Raw genomic sequence first — 25,590 nt, 5'->3', positions numbered from 1 at the left:
CCCAAATCTCAATCAGGATAGATAGAAACTGGCTGTTGCCCCCAGAGACATTGTCCTAACCACAAGAGCCCTTTTTTGCCGTAAATTCAAAAACAGCTTTTTGTGCATAGTAACTTTTTGGGTAGCCTGTCAGATAGTGGAATGCCCATTTTGCTGGCAAAATGGCCGTAGGGAGGGCCTTGCTGGCAAAATGGCCGTAGGGAGGCCTTGCTGGCAAAATGGCCGTAGGGAGGCCTTGCTGGCAAAATGGCCGTAGGGAGGCCTTGCTGTCCTGTTTTGGACGATGAACAAGTAGTGGGCCTCAGTCCAATGTCCTTATCAATCCAGGTCATCTAATATCAGTACAGAGAGCTCCTCTGTGTATCTTGGGAATTCAGATGACCGTTCCTAAATGACCGCTGCGTACATGTGACAGCCAATCAGAGAGAAGAGAGTCAGGAATGACACATGATGGGAGAGGAGGCGGGTTATCAGATTATCAGGCCAGTTTCACAACTTCCTAAACACACCAGACACCGGCCTGACAAGTTCTAAGAAAAACACCTGGCGGGGATTCACTCTTAAATGGTACCTAAAGTACATAAAAGATGCCAGTTTAAAGTGGACCTGTACTCAGAACTTCCTCTTCTCTAAAAGATAAGCAACAGCATAATGACCTTAAAAGAAAAAAACATCCCTTTGTTACAGCTGCAATAAATCTGGAGTGTGTCTACTTACTCTACATAGGGATAACATCCTGTGTTTACCAATTAGCTGCTCTGCCAAGGCAGCCAGCTGACATAGCTGAGAGATCAAATTACAACTTGTGATTAGTCACAGATGAGGGGGGGGGATTTGGACAGGCTAAACTCTCTAAATACACACAGGGTGCATTTCTCTCCGTTTTCCTTCTGTCCTGTGCAAGAGTTCAGGTCCACTTTAACTAACTTGGGGCGTCTTCCAGCCCCTTGAAACCCTCGCCATCTGTCTGCGCTGCTCCGTTCAGCAGCAGTGCCCTTCTGAAAGCTGGCCGACTGGGCCCGTCACCTGCTACTGCGCATGTTCCAATTTTAAAAACTGCCCAAGCGGCCCCCCGGCGTCCCCAAATCACGTCACCTGAATCAACCTCTACTGATTTGTCTGTGAGCCAGATGTAGCCATCAAAAGAGCCACATCTGCCTCGGGTGCCCTAGGTTCCCTACCCCTGCTATAGGTGGTCACTGTGGGGAGGAGGAATTCACACTTGGCAATGTAGCTCCAATCCTGGAGGGCGGGACTGACTCAGGACCCCTATAGATCTCCCCCAGGAAGGCACAATGTATATATTTACACACCCCGGGGCGAGAGGAAACACTCCTGGCTGTGATGTGAGCTCAGGAAATATCACACATTGTAAATGTAACAGGCAGACAATGGGCAGAGCGCAGAGTACACAGCACACAATGCGGGTCGCTGGTATGTGACTGTGAATGAGAGGTTATAAAGCTGAACACACACACCTGACAATGCCACAGTACAGGCAGAGCACTGCCACATTCCTGGGGGCTAGCTGCCTACTAAAAGTGAGAGGGATACAGAAGCTGCCATATTTATTTCCTGTTAGGCAATGCAGATTACCTGGCAGCCCTGCTGATCTCTTTGGCTGCAGTGGTATCTGAATCACACCCCTGACCAGCATGCAGCTAATCCAGTCACACCTCAGTCAGAGCACCTGATCTGCTGCATGCTTGTTCAGGGGCTCTGGCTAAAAGTATTATGCTGGGAACACGTTACGTTTTTTTTTCACCCAATTTCCTGTGCAATCGATAGTACGAATCGAATCCCAACCAAAATCGGAAGCATTTTTCAGCACACTTGAGCGATTTTATGGGCAGAATGGAGTGTGTTCTCAATCGAAATAGTATCGGACATCGTGTGTTGGTGCGATCGATGAAGTGGCTTGATTATGTGTCGGATATAGAGGCGTTCAGGGGGCCGGATCAGAGTGCAGTGTCTTCAATAGTGGGCGTAATTAGTCAAGAACATAGTAAAAACGGAACAGAAAACCTACACGTGTGTAGCAGGCGGACGATAAAATTACTGTAGTTTTTGGTTGAGATTAGAGTCGTACAATCAATCGCACGGGAAGTCGGGTGAAAAAAAAACAACGTAACATTAGAGGCAGAAGATCAGCAGGATGGCTAGGCAATCCGCATTGTTAAAATAATGTAATAAATAGGTCAGCCTCCACATCCCACCCACTTCAGCTGTGATTTAAAAGGACACCTGAAGTGAGAGGTATATGGAAGCTGCCATATGCATTTCCTGTTAAACAATACCAGTTGCCTGGCAGCCCTGATGATTTAGCTCAGGGGCGTAGCAATAGGGGGTGCAGAGGTAGCGACCGCATCGGGGCCCTTGGGCCAGAGGGGCCCCGAAGGGCTTTCCCTCATCTACATTATTACCTCTCTATTGGTCCTGTGCTCATAATAATCATTTCTATAGATGCTGTGAATAGTAGTAATCACTAACAAACTGTTTCCCAGCCTCTTCTTGCACCTCTGACACTGTAGTTGCCATTGGCAGGTTTTGGCGCGCTGTATCAATTGTTATGTATAGAGTGCTTGGGGGGCCCCATGTAAAACTTGCATCAGGGCCCACAGCTCCTTAGCTACGCCACTGATTTAGCTGCAGTAGTGGATGAATCATGCACCTGAAACAAGCATGCAGCTAATCCAGTCTGACCTCAGTCAGAGCACCTGATCTGCTGCATGCTTGTTCAGGGGCTGTGTCTAAGGCTGCTTTCACAGTAAGACGTTACAGGCGCACGTTAGAGCAGCCTGTAACGCAGCCCCACCACACAGCAATGAAAATCAATGGGCTGTTCACAGTGCCCACGTTGCGTTACATTGTAACGCAGCACATCCGTTGAGAGTGCTGCATGCTGTGCGTTATGCGCGGCTAAGCCACATTAGACTGTTTGCACATGCTCTGCTCAGTAATGTTGGGGAGGAGCGGAGAGCGGCCAGGCACATGGCTAATTAATATTCACTGCACTCAGTGACGTGTAGCTTTTACTTCCTGGAGCGGCCGCTCTGTGCGGCGATTGGCCGGGCGGGACCACGTGATGCCGCATGCGTCCAAGAGTGCGCATCACGGACGCCAGAGTGAGCTGCACAACGCGGCTCACTCTGACGTCCACATCAGAGAGCACCAGGCGTTGCGTTAGGGGCACGTTATGCGACCTTAACGTCCCCTTAAAACGCAACGTCCTGGTGGGAAAGTGGCCTAAAAGGAGAATCAGCAAGACAGCCAGCCAAGTATTATAATAATAATAATAATTTTTATTATTAAATAATATGGAGGTGGCTTACCCTCCAATCACACTAATGAGGTTGACTAAAAGTAGTTTATTTGCACAGGAAATGGGTTTCATGGTTACAAGTCCTCTTCCTCAGGCCAAGTGCCAATTTTCCAGAGCCCGGAGGTTCAGAGCGCCTCTCGGGAAGCTATTGCTATGCAGGGCTAGTTATTCGGATGCATAAATCTGCAGCATGGCATCCATATTCGCACAGCAGCGCCATCTGCACGGCAAGCCACTACAAACCTGGGCAGCATTACCCAGTGCAGCTCACCTGCAGGGAAACACTGCAAATCTATGTATAGTGCTAACAGGCCCTTAGTGCTCAGACACACTATAAGAGCTTTTCTGAGCAATTGTGATTGATTAGCGCTTTCTAAAAAAAAAAAAAAAAAAAAAAAAAAAATCGCTCCCATTTACCTTCATTAAAAATCAACACAACGCTTACATTTTTTTTTTTTCACATGTACGAGCAATTGCGTAGATTTTTAACGCGATTTTAATGAAAGTGAATGGGAGCAATTTTTAAAAAGCACTCAGAAAGCGCTAATCAGTCATATGCTGGGGATACACGGTACCTTTCTGTACCGTGTATCGAGCAGCTGATCCGGCCAGCTGATAATATTCAGCTGGTCCGATCTCGCTGCTCGACCCCCGCTGGCGACGAGCGGTAATCGATCCGGCGGACCGACTCCCTGGGAGGGGGCAGGCAGCAGGAAGATGCGGGTCTACCAGTTTGAGCATTAGGGGTTTCCTTTTCGATTTTGCAACAAACTACTTTTTCATTTCACAAACACTCTTCATGAAGCGTTCATAGATTAAAATGCTATTAAATAAAATCAGTACCTGAATTTCAGGGTAATAGAGCCCCCCAAAAAAGGATTTCGAAAGAACCACAAGAGTTTGACTATCCTACCTAATAGTTTTTTTATTTTTATTTTTTGTAATGAAAAAAAAGGCCACTCCAGGATTTGACATACTGAGAAAAATGTGAAATTCAATCAGATCTCTTGTTCAAAAAACACTGAAAATTGTTTTGTAAAAATCACAAATCGCTAAGTGCAAGCACACGCATTTTTTGCAGAGTGAACCAGATCGGCCAATTCTACCTCCTCCATGTATTCTGAGGGCTAACATATATTAAAGAGGACCTGTAGTGAAAACAACAACATCATAAAATGGCTTTTTGTTTTTTTACAATATTCATTTATAGATTATATAGTCAGTGTTTGGCCATTGTAAGATCTTTCCTCTCTCAGATTTACATTCTGAAATGTATCACATGGTGACATCTTTAGTTCTGCCAGGGGATCTGTACGGAATGTTCGTTACTGAGAGTTCTATGCACAGAGGGAGATACTGCATGCTTGGCAGTTGGAAAAAGACGTTATGTCCCACAATGCAATGAGGTTAGCAGAGAGCAAACTGTCAGGACCATGGTCATGACATCACACTGTGGGAGGGGGTTTCACCACAATATCAGCCATACATAGCCCCCTTAGGATATATTTGAGAAAAAGTAAAGATTTCTTGTGAGGAAGGAGGTAACAGCTACTGATTGGGACGGAGTTCAATCCTAGGTTAGCTCCTCTTTAAAGGACAACTGTAGTGAGAGGTATATGGAGGCTGCCATATTTATTTTCTTTTAATCAATACTGGTTGCCTGGCAGCCCTGCTGGTCTATCTGAATGCAGTATTGTTTGAATCACATCAGAAACAAGCATGCAGCTAATCTTGTCAGATCTGACAAAAGTGTCAGGGCTTGTTTCCACTGTTGTGACGCGATTCGCCGGCATTCCGACGCTTGTAAAAACGCATGCGGATGCGTTTCTGCATGCGTTTTTACCCGCGATTTCGCGTGCGATTTCGCATGGCAGGGTGCCATGCGAAATTAACCATGACACTGCCAGGGCAAAATAACATTGGAAAAGGTGCGAAATCGCACGCGAATCGCGGGTAAAAACGCATGTAAAAAACGCATGCGTTTTTACTATTAAATACATTAGCGGCGATTCGCACGGATTCCCGACGCAGGCGAAATCTTGCCTCTTTTGTGCGTTCTTTCGCCGCAACAAAAAACGCACAACGCCACCGCAGGAGTGGAAACAGCCCCATCCACTCACATTACATGTGCGAATCCGCGATAGTGGGAACGAGCCCTCAGAAACACCTGATCTGCTGCATGCTTGTTCAGGGCCCATGGCTGAAGGTATTAGAGGCAGAGGACCAGCAGGATAGCCAGGTAACTGGTATTTCTATAATGTAAATTAATATGGCAGCCTCCATATACTTTTCACTACAGTTGTCCTTTAAATACTATGAGTAGATGATGTAGGTAAGCTCTCATACTGCATGGAGGGGTACAATTGGACATTTACTCACACCCTTGCCAAACTTTCCTTGTACAAATTCCACCCCCGACACGGGACAGTTTGGGGGGAATCAAACATAAGGCAGGATTGTAGAATAGAGGAGGAAGAGATCGCCCCAGCCCAGCACAAGGCAAACATTGTACAACTGCAACAAGTGTGACATAAATCACTGCAGACTATAACATACACAAAAGAATGAAAAGAGCTAAAAAAAAAAAATCTCCAAACATTCCACTCTCTGCACTCCACACCCCAAGGAGACAGCGCCATCAATCACACCAGCCCCCATACACAGGCAGATAAACGCAGATATAACAGACAGATCTAATTCTCTTCTGCACAGTTTGGATTTTATTAAAAACAATCATTTATATAGTGCTGACATATTACGCAGCGCTGTACAGAGTATATTGTCTTGTCACTTAAAGAGAAACCGTAACTAAGATTTGAACTTCATCCCAATCAGTAGCTGACACCCCCTTTCCCATGAGAAATCTATTCCTTTTCACAAATGGATCATCAGGGGGCGCTGTATGGCTGATATTATGGTGAAACTCCTCCCACAGTGTGATGTCAGGACTATGGTACTGACATCACACTGTGTGAGCCTTGTTGCATTGTGGGAAATAACAGCTGTTTCCAACTGCCAAAAAAGCAAGCAGCATCTCTTTCCACTGACATCACCTGCTAGCAGTAAAAATGTCACCATGTGATAAATGTCAGAATGTAAATCAGGGAGAGGAAAGATTTTACAATGGGCAAGACACTAACTAAATCATTTATACATAAGTATTGTAAAAATGAAGCACATTTTCACTGGAGTTCCACTTTAAGGGCTCGTTCCCATTGCGTTTATGTTGGGCGTTTGATGCTTTTTTTCCCCCCCTTCCAGGCGATTTCTGTGAGTTGGGCGTTTTTGAAAGCGCTTTTGCAGATTGATTCCATCAGGAAGTGAACTCTTTGACCCGGAAAAGGATAAATACAATGTATTTATTCTTAAAAACGCAACCGCTGCACAAAGCGATTTTGTGAGCGTTTTGCCTTTTTTCCTATACCTTCCATTGAGGCGGAATCGCCGCAAAAATGGTCCATGCAGCGTTTATCTGAGCGGATCGGAAACAAAACCGCTCAGATGTGAACGCTGTCATAGAGAATCATTGCACAAGCGATTTCAGGGCGATTTTGAAAAATCACCAGCGCTTAAAAAAGTTCAAAAGCACCTCCAGTGTGAACAGCCGTAATTGTCCCTCAGATAGGCTCTTAATCGAATCCCTACCATAGTCATATGTCTATGTATGTATTGTGCAGTGCATGTATCCTAGTCTAGGGACAATTAAGGAGAAAGCCAATTAGCTGTATGTTTTTGGGACGTGGGAGGAAACTGGGGTGCCCAGAGGAAACCCACACAGACATTATCCCGGGTTGGCACAATTTAGCCAGCTTACAAGTGGACCGAGACTGATTTCAGTGAGTGGAAGTGGATTGTTTAGTATGGGAGGAGAGCAGGCGAGCCCAGACAGAGGCACAGGTCTTCAGCAAACCGCGATTATAAAACTGGGTGGGGAAATCTGCGGAGCTGCAGTCAGACATTACAAATTACAGCTCCGCCCCAGCCAGGGACTTTATAGTGGATGCATTTATTTATAGGACATAGGATTAAAAAAAATAAATAAAAAAAAAACTTTTTAATTTAAAGTAAAGTATCTGGTGCAGCAGTATGTTGTTGCTGATCTCTGCGGGCAGCCCGGTGGCGTAGTGGTTAATGCACTCGCCTTTCAGCGCTGGGTCCGTAGTGGGAATCCCCGCCAGGGCACTATCTGCATGGAGTTTGTATGTTCTCCCAGTGTCTGTGTGGGTTTCCTCCAGGCACTCTGGTTTCCTCCCACATCCCAAAAACATACAGATAAGTTAATTGTCTTCCCTCTAAAACTGGCCCTTGACTATGATACATGCACTACATGATGCATACATGGACATATGACTATGGTAGGATTAGAGTGTGAGCTCCTCTGAGGACAGTCAGTGACATGACTATGTACTCTGTAATGTGCTGCAGGAGATGTCAGTGCTATATAAATACATAATAATAATATGGTAGGACATTAGACTATGACTATGGTAGGATTAGAGTGTGAGCTCCTCTGAGGACAGTCGGTGACATGACTATGTACTCTGTAATGTGCTGCAGAAGATGTCAATGCTATATAAATACATAATAATAATAATATGGTAGGACATTAGACTATGACTATGGTAGGATTAGAGTGTGAGCTCCTCTGAGGTCAGTCAGTGACATGACTATGTACTCTGTAATGTGCTGCAGAAGATGTCAGTGCTATATAAATACATAATAATAATATGGTAGGACATATGACTATGACAGGATTAGAGTGTGAGCTCCTCTGAGGACAGTCAGTGACATGACTATGTACTCTGTAATGTGCTGCAGGAGATGTCAGTGCTATATAAATACATAATGATAATATGGTAGGACATTAGACTATGACTATGGTAGGATTAGATTGTGAGCTCCTCTGAGGAAAGCCAGTGACATGACTATGTACTCTGTAATGTGCTGCAGGAGATGTCAGTGCTGTATAAATACATAATAATATGGTAGGACATTACACTATGACTATGGTAGGATTAGACTGTGAGCTCCTGAGGACAGTCAGTGGCATGACTATGTACTCTGTAATGTGCTGCAGGAGATGTCAGTGCTGTATAAATACATAATAATATGGTAGGACATTACACTATGACTATGGTAGGATTAGACTGTGAGCTCCTGAGGACAGTCAGTGGCATGACTATGTACTCTCTACAGCGCTGCAGAAGATGTCAGTGCTATATAAATACATAATAATAATAATAATAATAATAATATGGTAGGACATTAGACTATGACTATGGTAGGATTAGAGTGTGAGCCCCTCTGAGGACAGTCAGTGACATGACTATGTACTCTGTAAAGTGCTGCAGAAGATGTCAGTGCTATATCAATACATAATAATAATAATAACAATAATAATAACAATAATAATAATAAGGTAGGGCATTAGACTATGGTAGGATTAGATTGTGAGCTCCTCTGAGGACAGTCAGTGACATGACTATGTAGTCTGTAAAGTGCTGCAGGAGATGTCAGAGCTATATAAATACATAATAATAATAATATGGTAGGACATTAGACTATGACTATGGTAGGATTAGACTGTGAGCTCCTCTGAGGACAGTCAGTGACATGACTATGTACTCTCTACAGTGCTGCAGGAGATGTCAGTGCTATATAAATACATAATAACACAGTTTAGGACAGTGGAAAGATAGATAGATCACAGTAGTGGACAGTGTGTGGGGGGATAAATCTCTGTTGAGCAGCCAGATTCCTTCTCACACAGGAATGCAGTTGTAGCCAGACATGGAAGGAGACTCTACACAAGCCTGTCACCAACACTCTGCAATATGAACAAAGACTCTCAACTGCACAACACACAACCTGGCTCTACAATAAGTAGATAACAGACTCCCACCCTCTATGTACAAGTTATTATACAGGTATAAGAGTCATGCTGGGCTGCACCTGCACAGACACTCACACAGTCCTGCAGAGCAGCAACAAGTGTGCACAACAACACAGAGACCCAATACACTGTGCAGCCCCCAATACAATGTGCAGCCCCCAACACAATGTGCAGCCCCCAACACAATGTGCAGCCCCCAACACAATGTGCAGCCCCCAACACAATGTGCAGCCCCCAACACAATGTGCAGCCCCCAACACAATGTGCAGCCCCCAACACAATGTGCAGCCCCCAACACAATGTGCAGCCCCCAACACAATGTGCAGCCCCCAACACAATGTGCAGCCCCCAACACACCGTGCAGCCCCCAACACACCGTGCAGCCCCCAACACACCGTGCAGCCCCTGCAGTGCTCCACCTTGGAAAGACACATCCCCCCCCCCCCTTCCCCTTGCACTGCTCAAAGTGTAACAAGTGTGCACCACAACACAGAGCTACTACTGTGCAGCCCCCAACTCATTGTGCAGCCCCAGTAACGCTAGAGGGTGGAGAGACAATCCCCAACCCCACAAGTGCGAAGCAGAACACAGAGCCACTACAGTGCAGCCCCCTCTCCCCCTGTGCAGCCCCCAGCATCACACATCCCCTCTCCCCCTGTGCAGCCCCCAGCATCACACATCCCCTCTCCCTGCACTGCTCAGTGTTACAATGTATCAGGGTGAGGAAGTGACCCCCTCTCCTCCCCCTCAGCCCCGCAGGGTGGCACAGGGGGCACCCCACTCACCTGGGGGTCTGCGGGCTGCTCCTGGCTCTGCTGCCCTCTCTCATCTCCCAGGAAATGGCGTCTGGGAATGGCAGAGGCTGAGCTCCACTTCTTAAAGAGGCAACAGCAGCAGAGCTGGGAGTGGGGTCCGCAGGAGGGGGAGGGGAGCTCTGCACACACAGGGGGGAGAGGAGAGGGAGGGGGGGGGGCTGCACTGTCTGCATCGCCTTCATTCTGCTTTACTAAGAAGGGAAATATCACCTGCAACTTTATTAGCTTGTAGTTGTCATGTGTAGTTTCACTTCAGCTGTCTGTTTATATCATTAGGATGTTTATATTATATATATATATATATTATTACAAATATTATTATTTACACGTTATTATTATTATTATTATTATTATTATTATTATTTATATAGCACAGACATCTTACGCAGCGCTGTACAGAGTATATTGTCACCTAACTGTCCCTCAGAGGAGCTCACAATCTAATCCCTACCATAGTCATATGTCTGTATGTATTATGTACTGTATGTATTGTAATCTAGGGCAATTTTAAAGGATACCCAAAATGACATGTGGCATAATGAGATAGACATGTGTATGTACAGTGCCTAGCACACAAATAACTAGGCTGTGTTCCTTTTTTTTCTTTCTCTGTCTGAAAGAGTTAAATATCAGGTATGTAAGTGGCTGACTCAGTCCTGACTCAGACAGGAAGTGACTACAGTGTGACCCTCACTGATAAGAAATTCCAGCTATAAAACACTTTCCTAGCAGAACATGGCTTCTGAGAGCAAGAAAGATTAAAAAGGGGAATTTCTTATCAGTGAGGGTCACACTGTAGTCACTTCCTGTCTGAGTCAGGACTGAGTCAGCCACTTACATACCTGATATTTAACTCTTTCAGACAGAGAAAGAAAAAAAAGGAACACAGCATAGTTATTTGTGTGCTAGGCACTGTACATACACATGTCTATCCCATCATGTCACATGTCACTTCGGGTATCCTTTAAGGGGGAAGCCAATCTGTATAGTTTCGGGATATGGGAGGAAACTGGAGTGCCAGTAGGAAACCCACGCAGACACGGGGAGAACATACAAACTCCATGCAGGCAGTGCTCTCGCTGGGATTTAAACTGGGGACCCAGCGCTGCAAGGAGATAGTTGCTAACCACTATGCAACCGTGCTGTATATTTTATATATAGTATATTTTATATATTACACATGAGTATATTTAATGTACGTATGGCTGGGATGGGCCACTGAGCTTGAGGCTGGTTTCGCGTTGCAGTGTTGCGTTGCGATGCACGTATAACGCAAGCAAAAAAATGTTTGCGCTGGCATGCAATCTAACGCACGCAAAAAAAGTGACTAGCCAATTATTATTATTAGGTCCCTTCCACGCTGAACATTGCGATCATATGCGATTGCGATTTTTACCAGTTTACTGGTTTCAAGGGTTCATGAGCACGTGTTGTACCGCAATTACGGGTGCCATTGGCAGACACATTAACAATGAGGAAGGGCATGTAAATAAATGGGAGATAGCAAATCGCATAGCGTCGCAGGAAAAATGCAGCAGGCACGTCGATTGCGATTGGGTGTGAAATGGATCGCAGCATTCTGGGCGATCGTCCAGTTTAGGGTACGCAGCAGGGAAATTCAGCTCACGTGATTGGCTGGAATTGCTAGGTCGCAGATAGATTGTAGTAAACTATGCTCACACTATTCGGCCAATCAGAATCCTTCGTGCTGTAGAAGGAGCTGTGATTTGGGAACTGTTCCCTGTGAGGTTTCCTGCTGGGTCCTGTAAACTAGACCAGCGCCGCACTCTTTACAGGGTGCCCTAGATTGTTAGCGCTCCCTAAACGCCATCACGTAACCATTTTGCGTCATGACGCTAGAGCCGTTCGACTCATGCGCAATAGAACATTTAGTCTCTGGAACAACTCCCAAATACACACTGAGACATGTACAATTTATATTTTCAAGCATGTTCAATTGCTTGACAGTTGAGTGGAGACTCAATTATTGGTTGCATCCAATCTGGTACACACCATGCAATTTCCCACCAGATAGATGGTTGAATTGATTATTTCCGATAGCTCTGATCTGATCCTTTTTTTTGCTCAATTTTCCGATCACTTATATACAGAATCGATCAGAAAAACGATCGGAAACCAGATTGGACCTGTCAGAAATAATCGATTCAACCGGTCTATCTGATGAGGAATTGCATGGTTTATACCAGGCATAGAGAGGGCAGCACGGTGGTTAGCGCTTTCGCCTTGCAGCGCTTGATCCCTGGTTCAAATCCCAACCAAGTCAACATCTGCAAGGAGTTTGTATTTTCTCCCAGTGTCTGTGTTGGTTTCCTCCGGGCACTCCGGTTTCCTCCCACATCCCAAAAACATACAGATAAGTTAATTGGCTTCCCCCTAGACTAGGATACATACATAGACATATATGACAATGGTAGGGATTAGATTGTGAGCTCCTCTGAGGACAGTCAGTGACAAGACAATATACTCTGTACAGCGCTGCATATTATGTTGGTGCTATATAAATATGTAATAAATAGATAATAAAGATGGCCATTAACTATAGGATTGTTCAGTTATAGATTGGGCTTGATTCAGTAGGAGAAATAGCATGCCTTATCAAAGTTAACATGCCTTATCAGAGTAGCAAAGGAACCCGCAGGGGCTCAGGGCAGGACGAGTGCCATTGCCAATTAGCAGGCATACGTTTGTAGCGCTCGCTATGCTACTTTAATAAGGCGTGATAACTTTGATAAGGTGTGTTAACGTTCATAAGGCGTGATAACTTTGATAAGGTGTGTTAACTTTAATAAGGTGTGTTAACTTTGATAAGGCATGCTATTTGTCTTAGGGAATCAATCCCAATGTTCCAAAAACGATCAATTCCTTTCTGAAAGGGATCGATTCACATCAATTTCCAATAGATTCCAGTAGATTCTATTGAAAATCAATTGAACTGCAGCATTGCACCATTCAAATGCAGTACAGGGCTATAGACCACCGATCTGCCAATGTTCTTGCCCCGCCAGATTGGTTCTAATATTCCATCCTGTCTGACACTTTCAACACATTTTTAGTTAAAATCAATTAAAATTGATCGATCTGACTTTTTAGGGAATCAGTTCACAGCAGATGAATCAAATCTGCATGGAATCAAATGAGACAACCAATGACTGTATGGGCTATCCAATCGGATCAGATTAATAGAAAAATGAACCAATCTGATCGATGTTAAAATCAAATTCATTGTCCAAAGAATCATCGTAAATCGCCACCTTAATGGTGTCCACTAATAATACAATTTTTGATAAAGAATCATTAGATCAGAACATCATGATTGGATTGAAAGAAAATAAACTCAGTTAGGCCTTATTCACATCATAAATCGCAAGCGCTTGCTTTTTGCATTTTTGTAGGCGATTGTTTTTAGCGTCTACCGGCGCTTACCTGCCCGTTAGCGGTTCTAGGCTTAGCGATTTTCTAAGCGCTTTTGCAGAGCGATTGGTTTTTTACTTCCTGACGTTAGTGAACTCTTTCACCCGGAATTGAATAAATACAATGTATTTGTTCATGAATGCGCTCGGGAAATTTGCTATACAAAGCGCTTTTTCAAGATTTCCCTATACCTTCTATTATAGGCAAATCGCCCTGAAAATGGTACAGGCAGCGCTTTGGTGAGCATATCGGAATAAAACCGCTCATATGTGATCACTCTCATAGGCAATCGTTGCACAATCGCTTTTAAGTCGATTTTGAAAATCACTGGCGCGTAAAAAAAATCCCGAAAGCACCTTAGTGTGAACAAGCCCTAAATGTTAAGCTGTGAGCGATTCTAAAAGTAATTGGCGGCCACTGTGTCGATTGGTTGTGATGGAAAAGAAGCACAGATTGGTTAGCTAGGGGTGAAATGATCAATGTATTACGACATTTTATTTCCTGAGAGCATTTATCTGATCGCTCTAACGATTCTTTGCTAAAAATTGTACTGTTAGTGGTCCAATTATCCAAACGATTGACCTCCTGAACCAATAAATGTGATCAGCCAGAAACGATTGATTGACTATCAGACACAATTGATCAGGTCCACTTATGGGACAGGAATACATACTCAATCTGATCAATGAAACAATCTATTTTTCCAATTGATTCAATCGATCGGATTGGGTACATATTTCCATTAATGGAACTGATCGACCACCTCCGATCAATCACATTTATCAGATCGGCCAGTCACTCTAACGGGAAACTGGACCATTAGTGGCCACCGCGCACACTAGACATCGCTAATATCGCAATCGCTCAGTTTTTTTTGCTAGTGATTTGTAAGCAGCAATTCCCCGAGTTTATTTGTAGCGATTTTATTTTAGTGCTGGCAATTACAAAAGTGATTGTGATTGGGTGGTTTGGGTAGTTAGGGGCACTATGGCGAAAAATTGTAAAATTTAAAATATGTACAAACTGAGACAAATAAGAAATACGTTTTTTCCAGAGTAAAATGAGCCATAAATTACTTTTCTCCTATGTTGCTGTCACTTACAGTAGGTAGTAGAAATCTGACAGAAGCGACAGGTTTTGGACTAGTCCATCTCTCCATAGGGGATTCTCAGTAAGACTTGTTCTTTATTCCCTAAAAAGGATTTAAACAATGATGTTGGCCAGCCTCCCTGCTCACTACACAGTTTTTTGGCAGTTGGACAGAGCAACTGCCATTTACTAAGTGCTTTTGAAAATAAATAAATCCCTGAGAATCCCCCCATGAAGAGGTGGACTAGTCCAAAACATGTCACTTCTGTCAGATTTCTACTACCTACTGTAAGTGACAGCAACATAGGAGAAAAGTAATTTATGGCTTAATTTACTCTGGAAAAAATGTACTTTTTATTTGTTTATGTTTGCACATATTTTAATTATTTTTTTTTTTTTTTGCCATAGAGCCCCTAAAGGAAAGATCCACGGAGTTTATAAAAAAAAAAAAATACTAATCTACTTACCTGGGGCTTCCTCCAGCCCGTGGCAGGCAGGAAGTGCACTCAACGCTGCTCCGCAGGCTCCCGGTCTCCTCCGGTGGCTCACCCGACCTGGACAGGCCGGCTTCCTGGTCGGGCCTCTCCTTGCAGCGGGATAACCGCAGCGCACCAAAGCCCCTTTCACATTACCTGCGGCAGAGCACTCCGATAGGGTGATGCTTACAGGCCCGCCCCTCTCTCAGTGACATGCTCGCCGCTGGACAGGAAGTACATCACCGAGATTACCGCCAGTCTGCGCATGCTCGCCACATCGCACTCATCGCTTACACTTACCGCGTCGCCATAGACTTACGTTACAGCATAGTCCACGCAGTAGGCACAAATCCTGCGGTAACGCAGTGTTGACTTCGCATCTGGATTGCGGCGGTTTGAGTACTTCCACCACACCACATTGCTCTAACTATGGGCTGGTGCACACCAAGAGCACTTCTGAGCGCTTTTCAGATCGCCGGCGCTTTGAAAAGCACTTGACTACTGAAACCCAATGAGGGCATTCCCACAGCAGCGTTGGGATTTTTCTAAAAACACAATCACACTGCACGTAGCATTTTTTGAAGCGATTCAGCTTGAATGAATGAGCAAAAGACGCTAATTCATTCAAAAATCGTTCTGATAATCGCTTCATAAAATGGCTATTGCAAATCGCTGAGCTCTGAGTGGCAATTGCAGAAGCGATTTTGGAGTGCACTAGCCCTATGAAAGTCTCCATAGACAGTCATTTACTTACTGGCCTCTTGTGGTAAAATTGCTTAAAGAGAACCTGCAATGAGAAAAAGGGCCCCTGGGGGGTATTTAACTCGGGAGGGGGAAGCCTCTGGATTCGATTGAGGCTTCCCCCGACCTACTCAGTCCCACAGTGGTCTCTCTAGGCAGCCATGTAAATATTTACCTTCCCTGACTCCAGCGCAGGCGCCGTAGCGGCATTTGGCTCAGATCAGGCAGAACTAGCAGATCCCAATCAGGTCTGCTCTACTGTTCCAACTGGGAACGGCTATTTATGCCTCATATGAGCCGAGAGCTTCTACGACGCCTGCGTTGGACCTGAGGAAGGTAAAAATTGCTACTGCGCCTGCGCTACAGCCAGCCACAGCCTGACAAATTGGCTGTGACTTACGAGGGGCACAGCGAGACCACCGTGAAAGGGAGGAGGATGGGGGAAGCCCTCAATCGGATCCAGAGGCTTCCCCCTCCTGAGGTAAGTACCCCATAGGGGCCCTTTTTTCAGTACAGGTTCTCTTAAGAGGGATCCAAGCAGCTTTTTTTTCCCCCTGCAGTTTATCCTGGTTTCTAATAGCTGTAGGAGCTGCCATTTCCCCCTCCCCTTTCCTCTGCCCTTATTTATACATGGGAAGGTGTGAAGGTAAGCAAGTGTGACTTTCTATACTGTTTGAAGCACAGTGTCCTATCTCCCCATCCCCCTGCTGATGAAAGCTTTTGATTGCACATTGCTACTGCTAATCAGCAGTCCTTATCTGCTTGCTCTTTCTGAGGACAGCAGGCCGTGGAAGAAGGGTAATACAAGCCTCAAACAAACATTTAAATTAAACATTTTTAACGTGCTATTGAGATGACCTGGGTTCTAAAAATTATGTTCCGTTCACTTGCGCAAGGCCATAGTGTGAAAAGGCCCTAAAGGTGGCCAACAGAGTAACCAAGCAGCTCGGGGTGACCCAAACCACTAGGAATGTATAGTGGGCTAAAAGAGACCAAAAAGCCCTTCTACTTATAAGCAATGCTTGGTGGGATTTGCCTTCTTAAAACAGAAGGAAACTTGCAATAATTCAGCTATAAGTGAACATTTGTGGTTACCCACAATGCACTACCACTGAATATGCAAATTATCCCTTTTCGCCCCTGTAAGCCAGGGTAGTATCCAGAACCGTTGCTGTATAGCAACCCTATAGCTTTAAATATTACACAGCCACATCAACCCCACATGCAGACAGCCTGTTTCAGACTTTTGGTCCTCATCAGTACATGGCAGGGATTGATATGGCTATATGGGATAGGGCTTGGACCAACACAACAGAGAAACCAGAAACGGTTCTAAAGGCAGCAAAAAATCGCCCAAGGGATCAGATTAATGCATTTGGATTATCAGAAAATAAACCTCATCCATGTCCCAAATAGACTGTGAATGATTCCAATACTATTCGACAACAATTTAGTCGATCAGAAAATCGTTTTTTATAATCGGTTGTGATGAATAGGAAGTATGAATTGTGCAAATTTGGACAGAGGCGCCAGGCAGGTTAAAATGATCTAAAAACAACTAACTCTACAGACAGAGGCGCATTGCCACTATTGGACCTTTTTGAGCTTGCACTCCTTGCCTGATGAAGCGGGTTATACCTGCGAAACGCGTTGCGGAGTGCCAAAATAAATTGTTATTTGCGATTTGAACAATCTCGATTGTCCATCATTTCAGGAGGTAAGTCCACCTGTACTACTCCTTTTTAGTTGTTTTTAGATCATTTTAACCAGGGATGGTCGTAGTCAGCCAACTTCGCTACGCTGGAAATACGCGTAGTTTTACGCAATTACGCTTCGCCAAACTATGGCTCCGAAAACAAATATTCGCTTCGTAAGCATTTCGTAGAATACGCGTTAAAATACGCAATTACGCGTAGTGCGAAGCGTAGTGTATGCGGATGCTTATGCCCGTATGCAAAACATTGTACGCATGAACTTCTTTATAAATACATTTACTGGGAACCCTATGCGTACATTCCCCTTTCCAATGCGTAAATTTGTATGCATACAACCGCATGCGGAAAATTAGACGCAAGTAACGCATTCGTACTTCACTACGCAATACACATGTTAACTACGCATAGTCGGCGTAAGCTACGCGTAGCGGTATTTCGCTATGCGTAAATTCGTAAGTGTAGTTTTGAAACTTCGCCTATGAACTACGATGCGTATATGCGAACTACGATGCTTAAATTCGCACTGGCGTAGTTTCTGCTCATCCTTGATTTTAACCTGCCTGGCGCCTCTGTCCAAATTTGCACAGTATATAGTCCACCTTGGGTGGAGGGGACTGTCCCCTTCTTTCTATCTACAGAGAGCGACTTCTTAAACCTGAGTGGGGTCAGGTTCTAATACTCCCCACCTGCATTTCAAGTGGTTGCCTATGTGGTAACCCGTGTTTGTGAGTATATAAACATCTGTTAATTATTTCGCCAACAATTGTTAGACTTACTGCACTATATTGGGCTCTCGGTTTTACTTTTTTGTTTCAAGTGCAAGTATAAATTGGTTCATGGATGGTGAAATAATGGCTGTATTACAACATATTACTTCCGATCCCGTTTATCTGATTGCTCAGGCGATTCTTTGATGAAAATTGTATCATTAGTGGGCACCTTGAGACAGAAATCCCTGAGATTCTCGGTTCGCCCCTTTTGTATGTGGATTTAGTGCAGATACCTTATTTGCTGATTTCTGAGGCAATTCTGTCTCTATGTTAAGCGTAGGAAAGTGGAAAATCGCTCTGAAAAACGCTAGATCAGAGCTGTTTTCCAGGCGTTTTTGTTACAGAAACTGTTCAGTTACAGCTTTACTGTAACAACATATAAAAAAACGTTACACAAAAACGCCACAAAAAAACAGCTAGGTATGTTTTGAAAATCACTAGGCACATGCCTAGAATCGCTCTGCAAAACCGCTTCAAATACCGCTAGCGTTTGCGTTTTTTTTGGTGTGCACAGGCCCTTCTAGTGTAAATTGCAAATGAAAACGTAGACACAAAAAGGCAGCCCTATACACACTAGAAGTCGCAAAACGCTAGCAAAATCACTATCGTTTTGCAAAGCGAGTTTTCACTGTATGGTAAAAGTGGTTTTGAAGCGATTGCATTTTGCGATTCTTTAACAATGCGATCGCTCCAAAATCACTAAAACATAATGCTAGCACCGCGTTTGCAGTGTCAGCAAATTGCTAATTGCTAAGTGTGAACACTGCCATACACTTTACATTGCAGTAGCGCTTTCCAAAACGCTAGCTAGCGATTGCCAGCGATTGAAGGTGCTGCTGAAATCGCTAATAAAATGCTCCAGTGTGATCATGATGAAGTAGCGCTGCATTTGCTTTTCGTAGTGTATAACAGCCCTGTATTCGCTCCCAATGCTGCGGTCGTTCTATCGCGCCTCCCCCCCCATCACAGAAGAAGGCTGCAGCACTGCGGAGAATGCGAAAGAGAAACACTGTGTCAGATACCGTTCCGGAACGCTACCCGTGACACTCGGTCATGTGACATCGATAGGACGGTGACACAACAGGTTGATGTCACTAATGCAGCCACACGTGTTTATGGAACAGACGGACGCTCTGCTTAAAGGGGCAACGCCAAACTCCCGCACCTCGGAATCCTGGGAGAGGCTGCAACACACTGGCCTCAATTCACGGAGCATTACCAAACATTTATCAAACACTTTATCAAACGTTTGATAATTTACCACATGGGTAAAATCTCACTAAACGTTTGATAAAGTGTTTGATAAACGTTTGATAATGCTTCGTGAATTGAGGCCACTGAAGTGAGAGCGATAAGCGAACCATCGTACCACTTGTCATGCTGATCCTCTACCTCGGTAATGTCACCCAGAACAATTCACATGATCTGCATACCGCCTCTGTGTCAGGCCGGGTGCACACATAGCAGAAACGCTTGTGGAGCGGGAAACGCCGTGTTTTATGCAGCAATGTTAGTCTACGGGTCACAGAAAAAGCTGCATTTCACTGCTGTTTGTACAGTAAGCGTTCTGGAGACGCTGGTAGTGTTGCATAATATGCAAGCTGGCTGCCAAAACGCACATAATGATTTGCCAGGGGTCTCAAACTCAATTTACCTGGGGGGCCGCAGGAGGCAAAGTCAGGATGAGGCTGGGCCGCATAAGGAATTTCACAATCGCGGCGCATCGTTGCCTCTGCCCGCCCCTCTCACTCTTCCTTCACAGAGAGGGGCGGGGCAATTGACGTCAGGAGGGGCAGAGCTGAAGCTGAAAGCTCTGCCTCTTCCAGGAAATGCCAGCGGATTGCTCCCCGGGCGATTTGGGGGCTCTGCAGCCCTCGTTTAGCGGCGGGGATGCGGCGGATTACTTGGGAGCACTGAAGCGAACTATAAGGAAGCTTTTGCCGGCGAGGGCCACAAAATATTGTATCGAGGGCCACAAATGGCCCGCGGGCCGCGAGTTTGAGACCTCTGCCATATGCATAGCGTTTTTCATGTTTTTTTTTTTGTTGTTTTTTTTACAGAGTCTCTTTAAATCATACCAGTTACCTGACTATGTTGCTGATCCTCTGCCTATAATACTTTTAGCCATAACCCCTGAACAAGCATGCAGCAGATTAGGTGCTCTGACTGAAGTGGGACTGGATTAGCTGCATGCTTGTTTCTGATGTGTGATTCAGGCCAGTGCACACCAAAACCGCTAGCAGATCCTCAAAACGCTAGCGGTTTTTGGAGCAGATTTCAGAGCGATTCTAGGCTTTCTAGGAGTCTAGGTTTTCTAAACATGCCTAGCATTTTTGGGAGCGTTTTTGTGAAGCAGATTTCATATATTGTTACAGTAAAGCTGTTCTGTAACAAAAACACTTGGAAAACCGCTCTGATGTAGTGTTTTTTAGAGCGGTTTTCCACCTCCCTATACTTTACATTGAGGCAGAAACGCTTCTGCAAACCGCAGTTTGCTAAAAACCTCAAACCGCTGGTGTGCACCATCCCATTGAAATATATTAGCCAAGCGTTTTCACAGGCGGCAGCGGTTTGCGGATCGCTCCAAAAACCGCTCGGTGTGCACTGGGCCTCAGACACTACTGCAGCCGAATAGTTCAGCAGGACTGCCAAGCAACTGGTATTGTTTACCAGGAAATAAATACTGCAGCCTCCATATCCCACTCACTTCAGTTGTCCTTTAAGCCTCAGTGGGTGGGAGGAGCTACATACCAATATATAGATATAGGAAGTGTTTCTGGTGCTGAAAACGGGATAACTACACTACAGGGCCTCTTGGTTAACATGACCTTACCCTTGGCCCACGTGGGAACACACACGGCAATACGAGAACTATGCCGATGCATCGGTGAGAGTACCTCTGTTATATGAAATATCAGGACTGCCAGATCGTTTTGTTCCACCCTATTGTTCTCTGACTCCTCCTCCATGCTCCTCCAAATCCTCCCCCACCAGAGCAATAGAATGGATCGCTAGCCTCTAGGCCAGCCTTTCTCAACCTTTTTTCTCTGGAGGAACCCTGCAAACATTTTTTGGATCTCAAGGAACCCCTGCATTTATTTTGCAGGAGGCTTGGACTTTAAAAGTACCGTAGGTGAGGCTGTTTATTTCACTACCAACTATTACAGTGCCCCTTATTATACTTTCTCCTTATTCTATTGCTTTATATTAATGTGCTCATTATTATTCTGACCCCCAATTTAGTGCTTTTTTTTGGTATCCCCTATTTATTATGCTCTATTATACTTTCCCCACAATGGGGGAAAATGGCAAGGAATGCTGGGGTTCCATGGACCCCTGGTTGAGAAAGCCTGCTCTAGGCTAAGTCCAATGGATCCCTATGAGTGATAGTAATTGTGCATGTGTACACACCTTAACTCCCCCACCCAGCGGTATTCTGGCTCAGGGTTGCTGTAATACTGAGCCCCACTCGGGGAAACCGCCAGGCAGGGAACGTGCGGAGAGTGCAGCCCATCTTCATCGTCTTCTCCATGGCGAGAGCACTGGGAATGGGGCCACCCAGTCTAGTACTGTCCTCTACACTCTACTCTTCTTTCTACACCTCCATTGCCAAACCTATCTCCCTTGGTCTCCACTACCAACTCTACAGGCTGAGGATACCCAAATATACCTCCACGCCCCACACTTTGTATAAGATCTCCACTTGCTTATCCGCTATCTCCTACTGGATGTCCAAGAGATTTCTGAAACTCTACATGGAAAACACTGAGCTCCTGATCTTTCTACCTCCTTCCCCACAGCTCTATTGGTATTGGCAACCATCCAGACACCTTATTCTCTCATACATGCTGCATTTGTTTTGGCCTCGACTTAGCTCTCTCCTTCAACCCCCCCCCCCCCACTCCCCATCCAAAACTTCTCCAGGTCCTGCCACTTCCTTCTCCACAAAATGACCAAAATGTAACCCCTAACACTGCCAAACTCCTGCTACATGCTCTGGTCATCTCCCGTCTGGACTACTGCAATGCCCTCCGTTCTGGACTTCCTGAGAGCAGACTCCACCCCCTGCAATCAAGTATGATTGTAGCTGCCAGGCTCATTCAGTCCTCCCACCGCTCCTCTTCAGCTTCCCATCTGAGACACCAAAGTGCGCCCCTACCATAGGCAAACGCAGGGGGGGATTACAGCTGGCCAGAATCCCCCCTCAGACCAGGGCAGTGCAGTGTCTGGGGACAGGCACAAGCTGAGATACCAGAATATGTGCAGGGATCCTGCAGCTCACAGCACTGCCCCCTTTCTTTCCCTGCTACAGTTGAATTCAGATGGAGCAGCAGCACGTGTAGAGAGCATGGAACAGCAGCGTGTGTACAGAGCATGGAGCAGCAGCGTGTGTACAGAGCATGGAGCAGCAGCGTGTGTACAGAGCATGGAGCGGCAGCGTGTGTACAGAGCATGGAGCAGCAGCGTGTGTACAGAGCATGGAGCAGCAGCGTGTGTACAGAGCATGGTGCAGCAGCGTGTGTACAGAGCATGGAGCGGCAGCGTGTGTACAGAGCATGAAGCAGCAGCATGAGTACAGAGCATGGAGCAGCAGCATGTGTACAGAGCATGGAGCAGCAGCGTGTGTACAGAGCATGGAACAGCAGCGTGTGTACAGAGCATGGAGCAGCAGCGTGTGTACAGAGCATGGAGCAGCAGCGTGTGTACAGAGCATGGAGCAGCAGCGTGTGTACAGAGCATGGAGCAGCAGCGTGTGTACAGAGCATGGAGCAGCAGCGTGTGTACAGAGCATGGAGCAGCAGCGTGTGTACAGAGCATGGAGCAGCAGCGTGTGTACAGAGCATGGAGCAGCAGCGTGTGTACAGAGCATGGAGCAGCAGCGTGTGTACAGAGCATGGAGCAGCAGCGTGTGTACAGAGCATAGAGCAGCCGCGTGTGTACAGACCATGGAGCAGCAGTATGTGTACAGAGCATGGCGCAGCAGCGTGTGTACAGAGCATGGAGCAGCAGCATGTGTACAGAGCATGGAGCAGCAGCGTGTGCACAGAGCATGGAGCAGCAGCGTGTGCACAGAGCATGGAGCAGCAGCGTGTGTACAGAGCATGGTGCAGCAGCGTGTGTACAGAGCATGGAGCGGCAGCGTGTGTACAGAGCATGGAGCAGCAGCGTGTGTACAGAGCATGGAGCAGCAGCGTGTGTACAGAGCATGGAGCGGCAGCGTGTGTACAGAGCATGGAGCAGCAGCGTGTGTACAGAGCATGGAGCAGCAGTGTGTGTACAGAGCATGGAGCAGCAGCGTGTGTACAGAGCATGGAGCGGCAGCGTGTGTACAGAGCATGGAGCAGCAGCGTGTGTACAGAGCATGGAGCAGCAGCGTGTGTACAGAGCATGGAGCAGCAGCGTGTGTACAGAGCATGGAGCAGCAGCGTGTGTACAGAGCATGGAGCAGCGTGGTGTGTACAGAGCATGGAGCAGCAGCGTGTGTACAGAGCATGGTGCAGCAGCGTGTGTACAGAGCATGGAGCGGCAGTGTGTGTGCAGAGTATGGAGCGGCAGTGTGTCTACAGAGCATGGAGCAGCAGTGTGTGTACAGAGCATGGAGCAGCAGCGTGTGTACAGAGCATGGAGCAGCAGCGTGTGTACAGAGCATAAAGCAGCAGTGTGTGTACAGAGCATGGAGCAGCAGCGTGTGTACAGAGCATGGAGCAGCAGTGTGTGTACAGAGCATGGAGCAGCAGCGTGTGTACAGAGCATGGAGCAGCAGCGTGTGTACAGAGCATGGAGCAGCAGCGTGTGTACAGAGCATGGAGCAGCAGTGTGTGTACAGAGCATGGAGCAGCAGCGTGTGTACAGAGCATGGAGCAGCAGTATGTGTACAGAGCATGGAGCAGCAGCGTGTGTACAGAGCATGGAGCAGCAGTGTGTGTACAGAGCATGGAGCAGCAGCGTGTGTACAGAGCATGGAGCAGCAGCGTGTGTACAGAGCATGGAGCAGCAGCGTGTGTACAGAGCATGGAGCAGCTCTGGGGAACTTAACAGAGCCAGGTATGAGCACAGCCCTGTGCCCTGCTGTGTGAATGCTTCACTTTCCCCTTCATTAGCAATGCAGACTGTCCTCATTATTATCTGTTTCCAAACTGCTCCTGATCGATCCCGTTGTTGGTTGATCGGGAAATTGGATTATGTGTACCCAGCATGATGACCTACAGTATTAATATACTGTATTGTGCGTGGCTGAGGGAGACCTTTCAGGAATCCCCCCCTTGAAAATCCTGGGTTTGCCCCTGCCTCCATCCCTCCTACCCCAGCCATCACACGCAGATTGCTATTAGACTAAGAGGTGTCCCAGGCCCCCAACACCTTAATCCAGTGATGGCAAACCTTGGCACTCCAGATGTGGTGGAACTACAAGTCTCATGAGGCATTGCAATACTCTGACAGCTCTAAGCATAACTTGGGAAGGCAGAGGCATGACGGGATGTGTAGTTTTGTCACAGTTGGAGTGCCAAGGTTAGCCATCACTGCCTTAATCTCTAGTTATCTGGCTTGCAGTCACTGCCATGTATCCCCTTTTCTTATTTCTCTCTGCTTCAAACTCAACAGGGGAATGATAGCTGAGTCAGTTGTGCGCCCCCTCCTACACTGTTCCCTGAGGCTGGAGCCTCTCTGCCTGGCCCTGTACAGTATTATGGTGTGGAATGTTATTGGGAGGGAGGAAGGTGATGGGAATGATAGCTGAGTGAGTTGTGCACCCCTTCTACACTGCACCGAGACTGGAGCCTCTCTCACCTCTGCCTTGGCAAGGCCCTGCCTCAGAATACCATACCACCCCTTCGTACTCCTGGCATACAAATCCATCCACCATACCTCCCCTTGTACATCTCCGACCTCATCCAGCGATACTCCAGGTCTTAAAGGACTATTGCTAAAAATTGTAAACAGTAAAGTATGTGTAAACACAAACAAACAAGAAGCATGTTTCTTCTAGAGTAAAACCAGCCATAAATTACTTTTCTCCTATATTGCTGTCACTTACAGTAGGTAATAGAACCAACAGGTTTTGGACTAGTCCATCTTTCCATGGGGGATTCTCAGCACGGCCTTTATTCTTTATAAAGACACTCCCTGAAAAGACAAAGATGCTGGCCAGGTTCCCTGCTCCCTACACACTTTTTCGGCAGTTGGACGGAGCAACTGCCATTCACTAAGTGCTCTTAAAGGGAAGGTCCAAGCAAAATAAAAAAATGAGTTTCACTTACCTGGGGCTTCTACCAGCCTTATGCAGCCATCCTGTGCCCTCGTAGTTACTCACTGCTGCTCCAGTCCCCCGCTGGCAG

General features: G+C 46.1%; 1 protein-coding gene across 3 annotated transcripts in view; it reads right to left on the bottom strand.

Moving 5' to 3' along the window:
• Window positions 1–25,349, bottom strand: part of EPB41L5 (erythrocyte membrane protein band 4.1 like 5) — a 151,043-nt gene extending 125,694 nt beyond the window's left edge. For 2 of the 3 annotated variants that reach the window (XM_068246141.1, XM_068246146.1), the window contains exon 1: window positions 10,001–10,082. The gene's annotated coding sequence lies outside the window, so the exon portion shown is untranslated. Of the gene's footprint in view, window positions 1–10,000; window positions 10,083–25,289 lie in introns of those variants that run through there. The other variant, XM_068246145.1, reaches the window with a different exon arrangement.
• Between the last annotated feature and the right edge of the window lie 241 nt (window positions 25,350–25,590).

This window comes from Hyperolius riggenbachi, chromosome 7 (assembly GCF_040937935.1).
Source record: "Hyperolius riggenbachi isolate aHypRig1 chromosome 7, aHypRig1.pri, whole genome shotgun sequence".
In the NCBI taxonomy this organism is placed as follows: domain Eukaryota; kingdom Metazoa; phylum Chordata; class Amphibia; order Anura; family Hyperoliidae; genus Hyperolius; species Hyperolius riggenbachi.
This window is presented reverse-complemented; position numbering and strand designations above follow the sequence as displayed.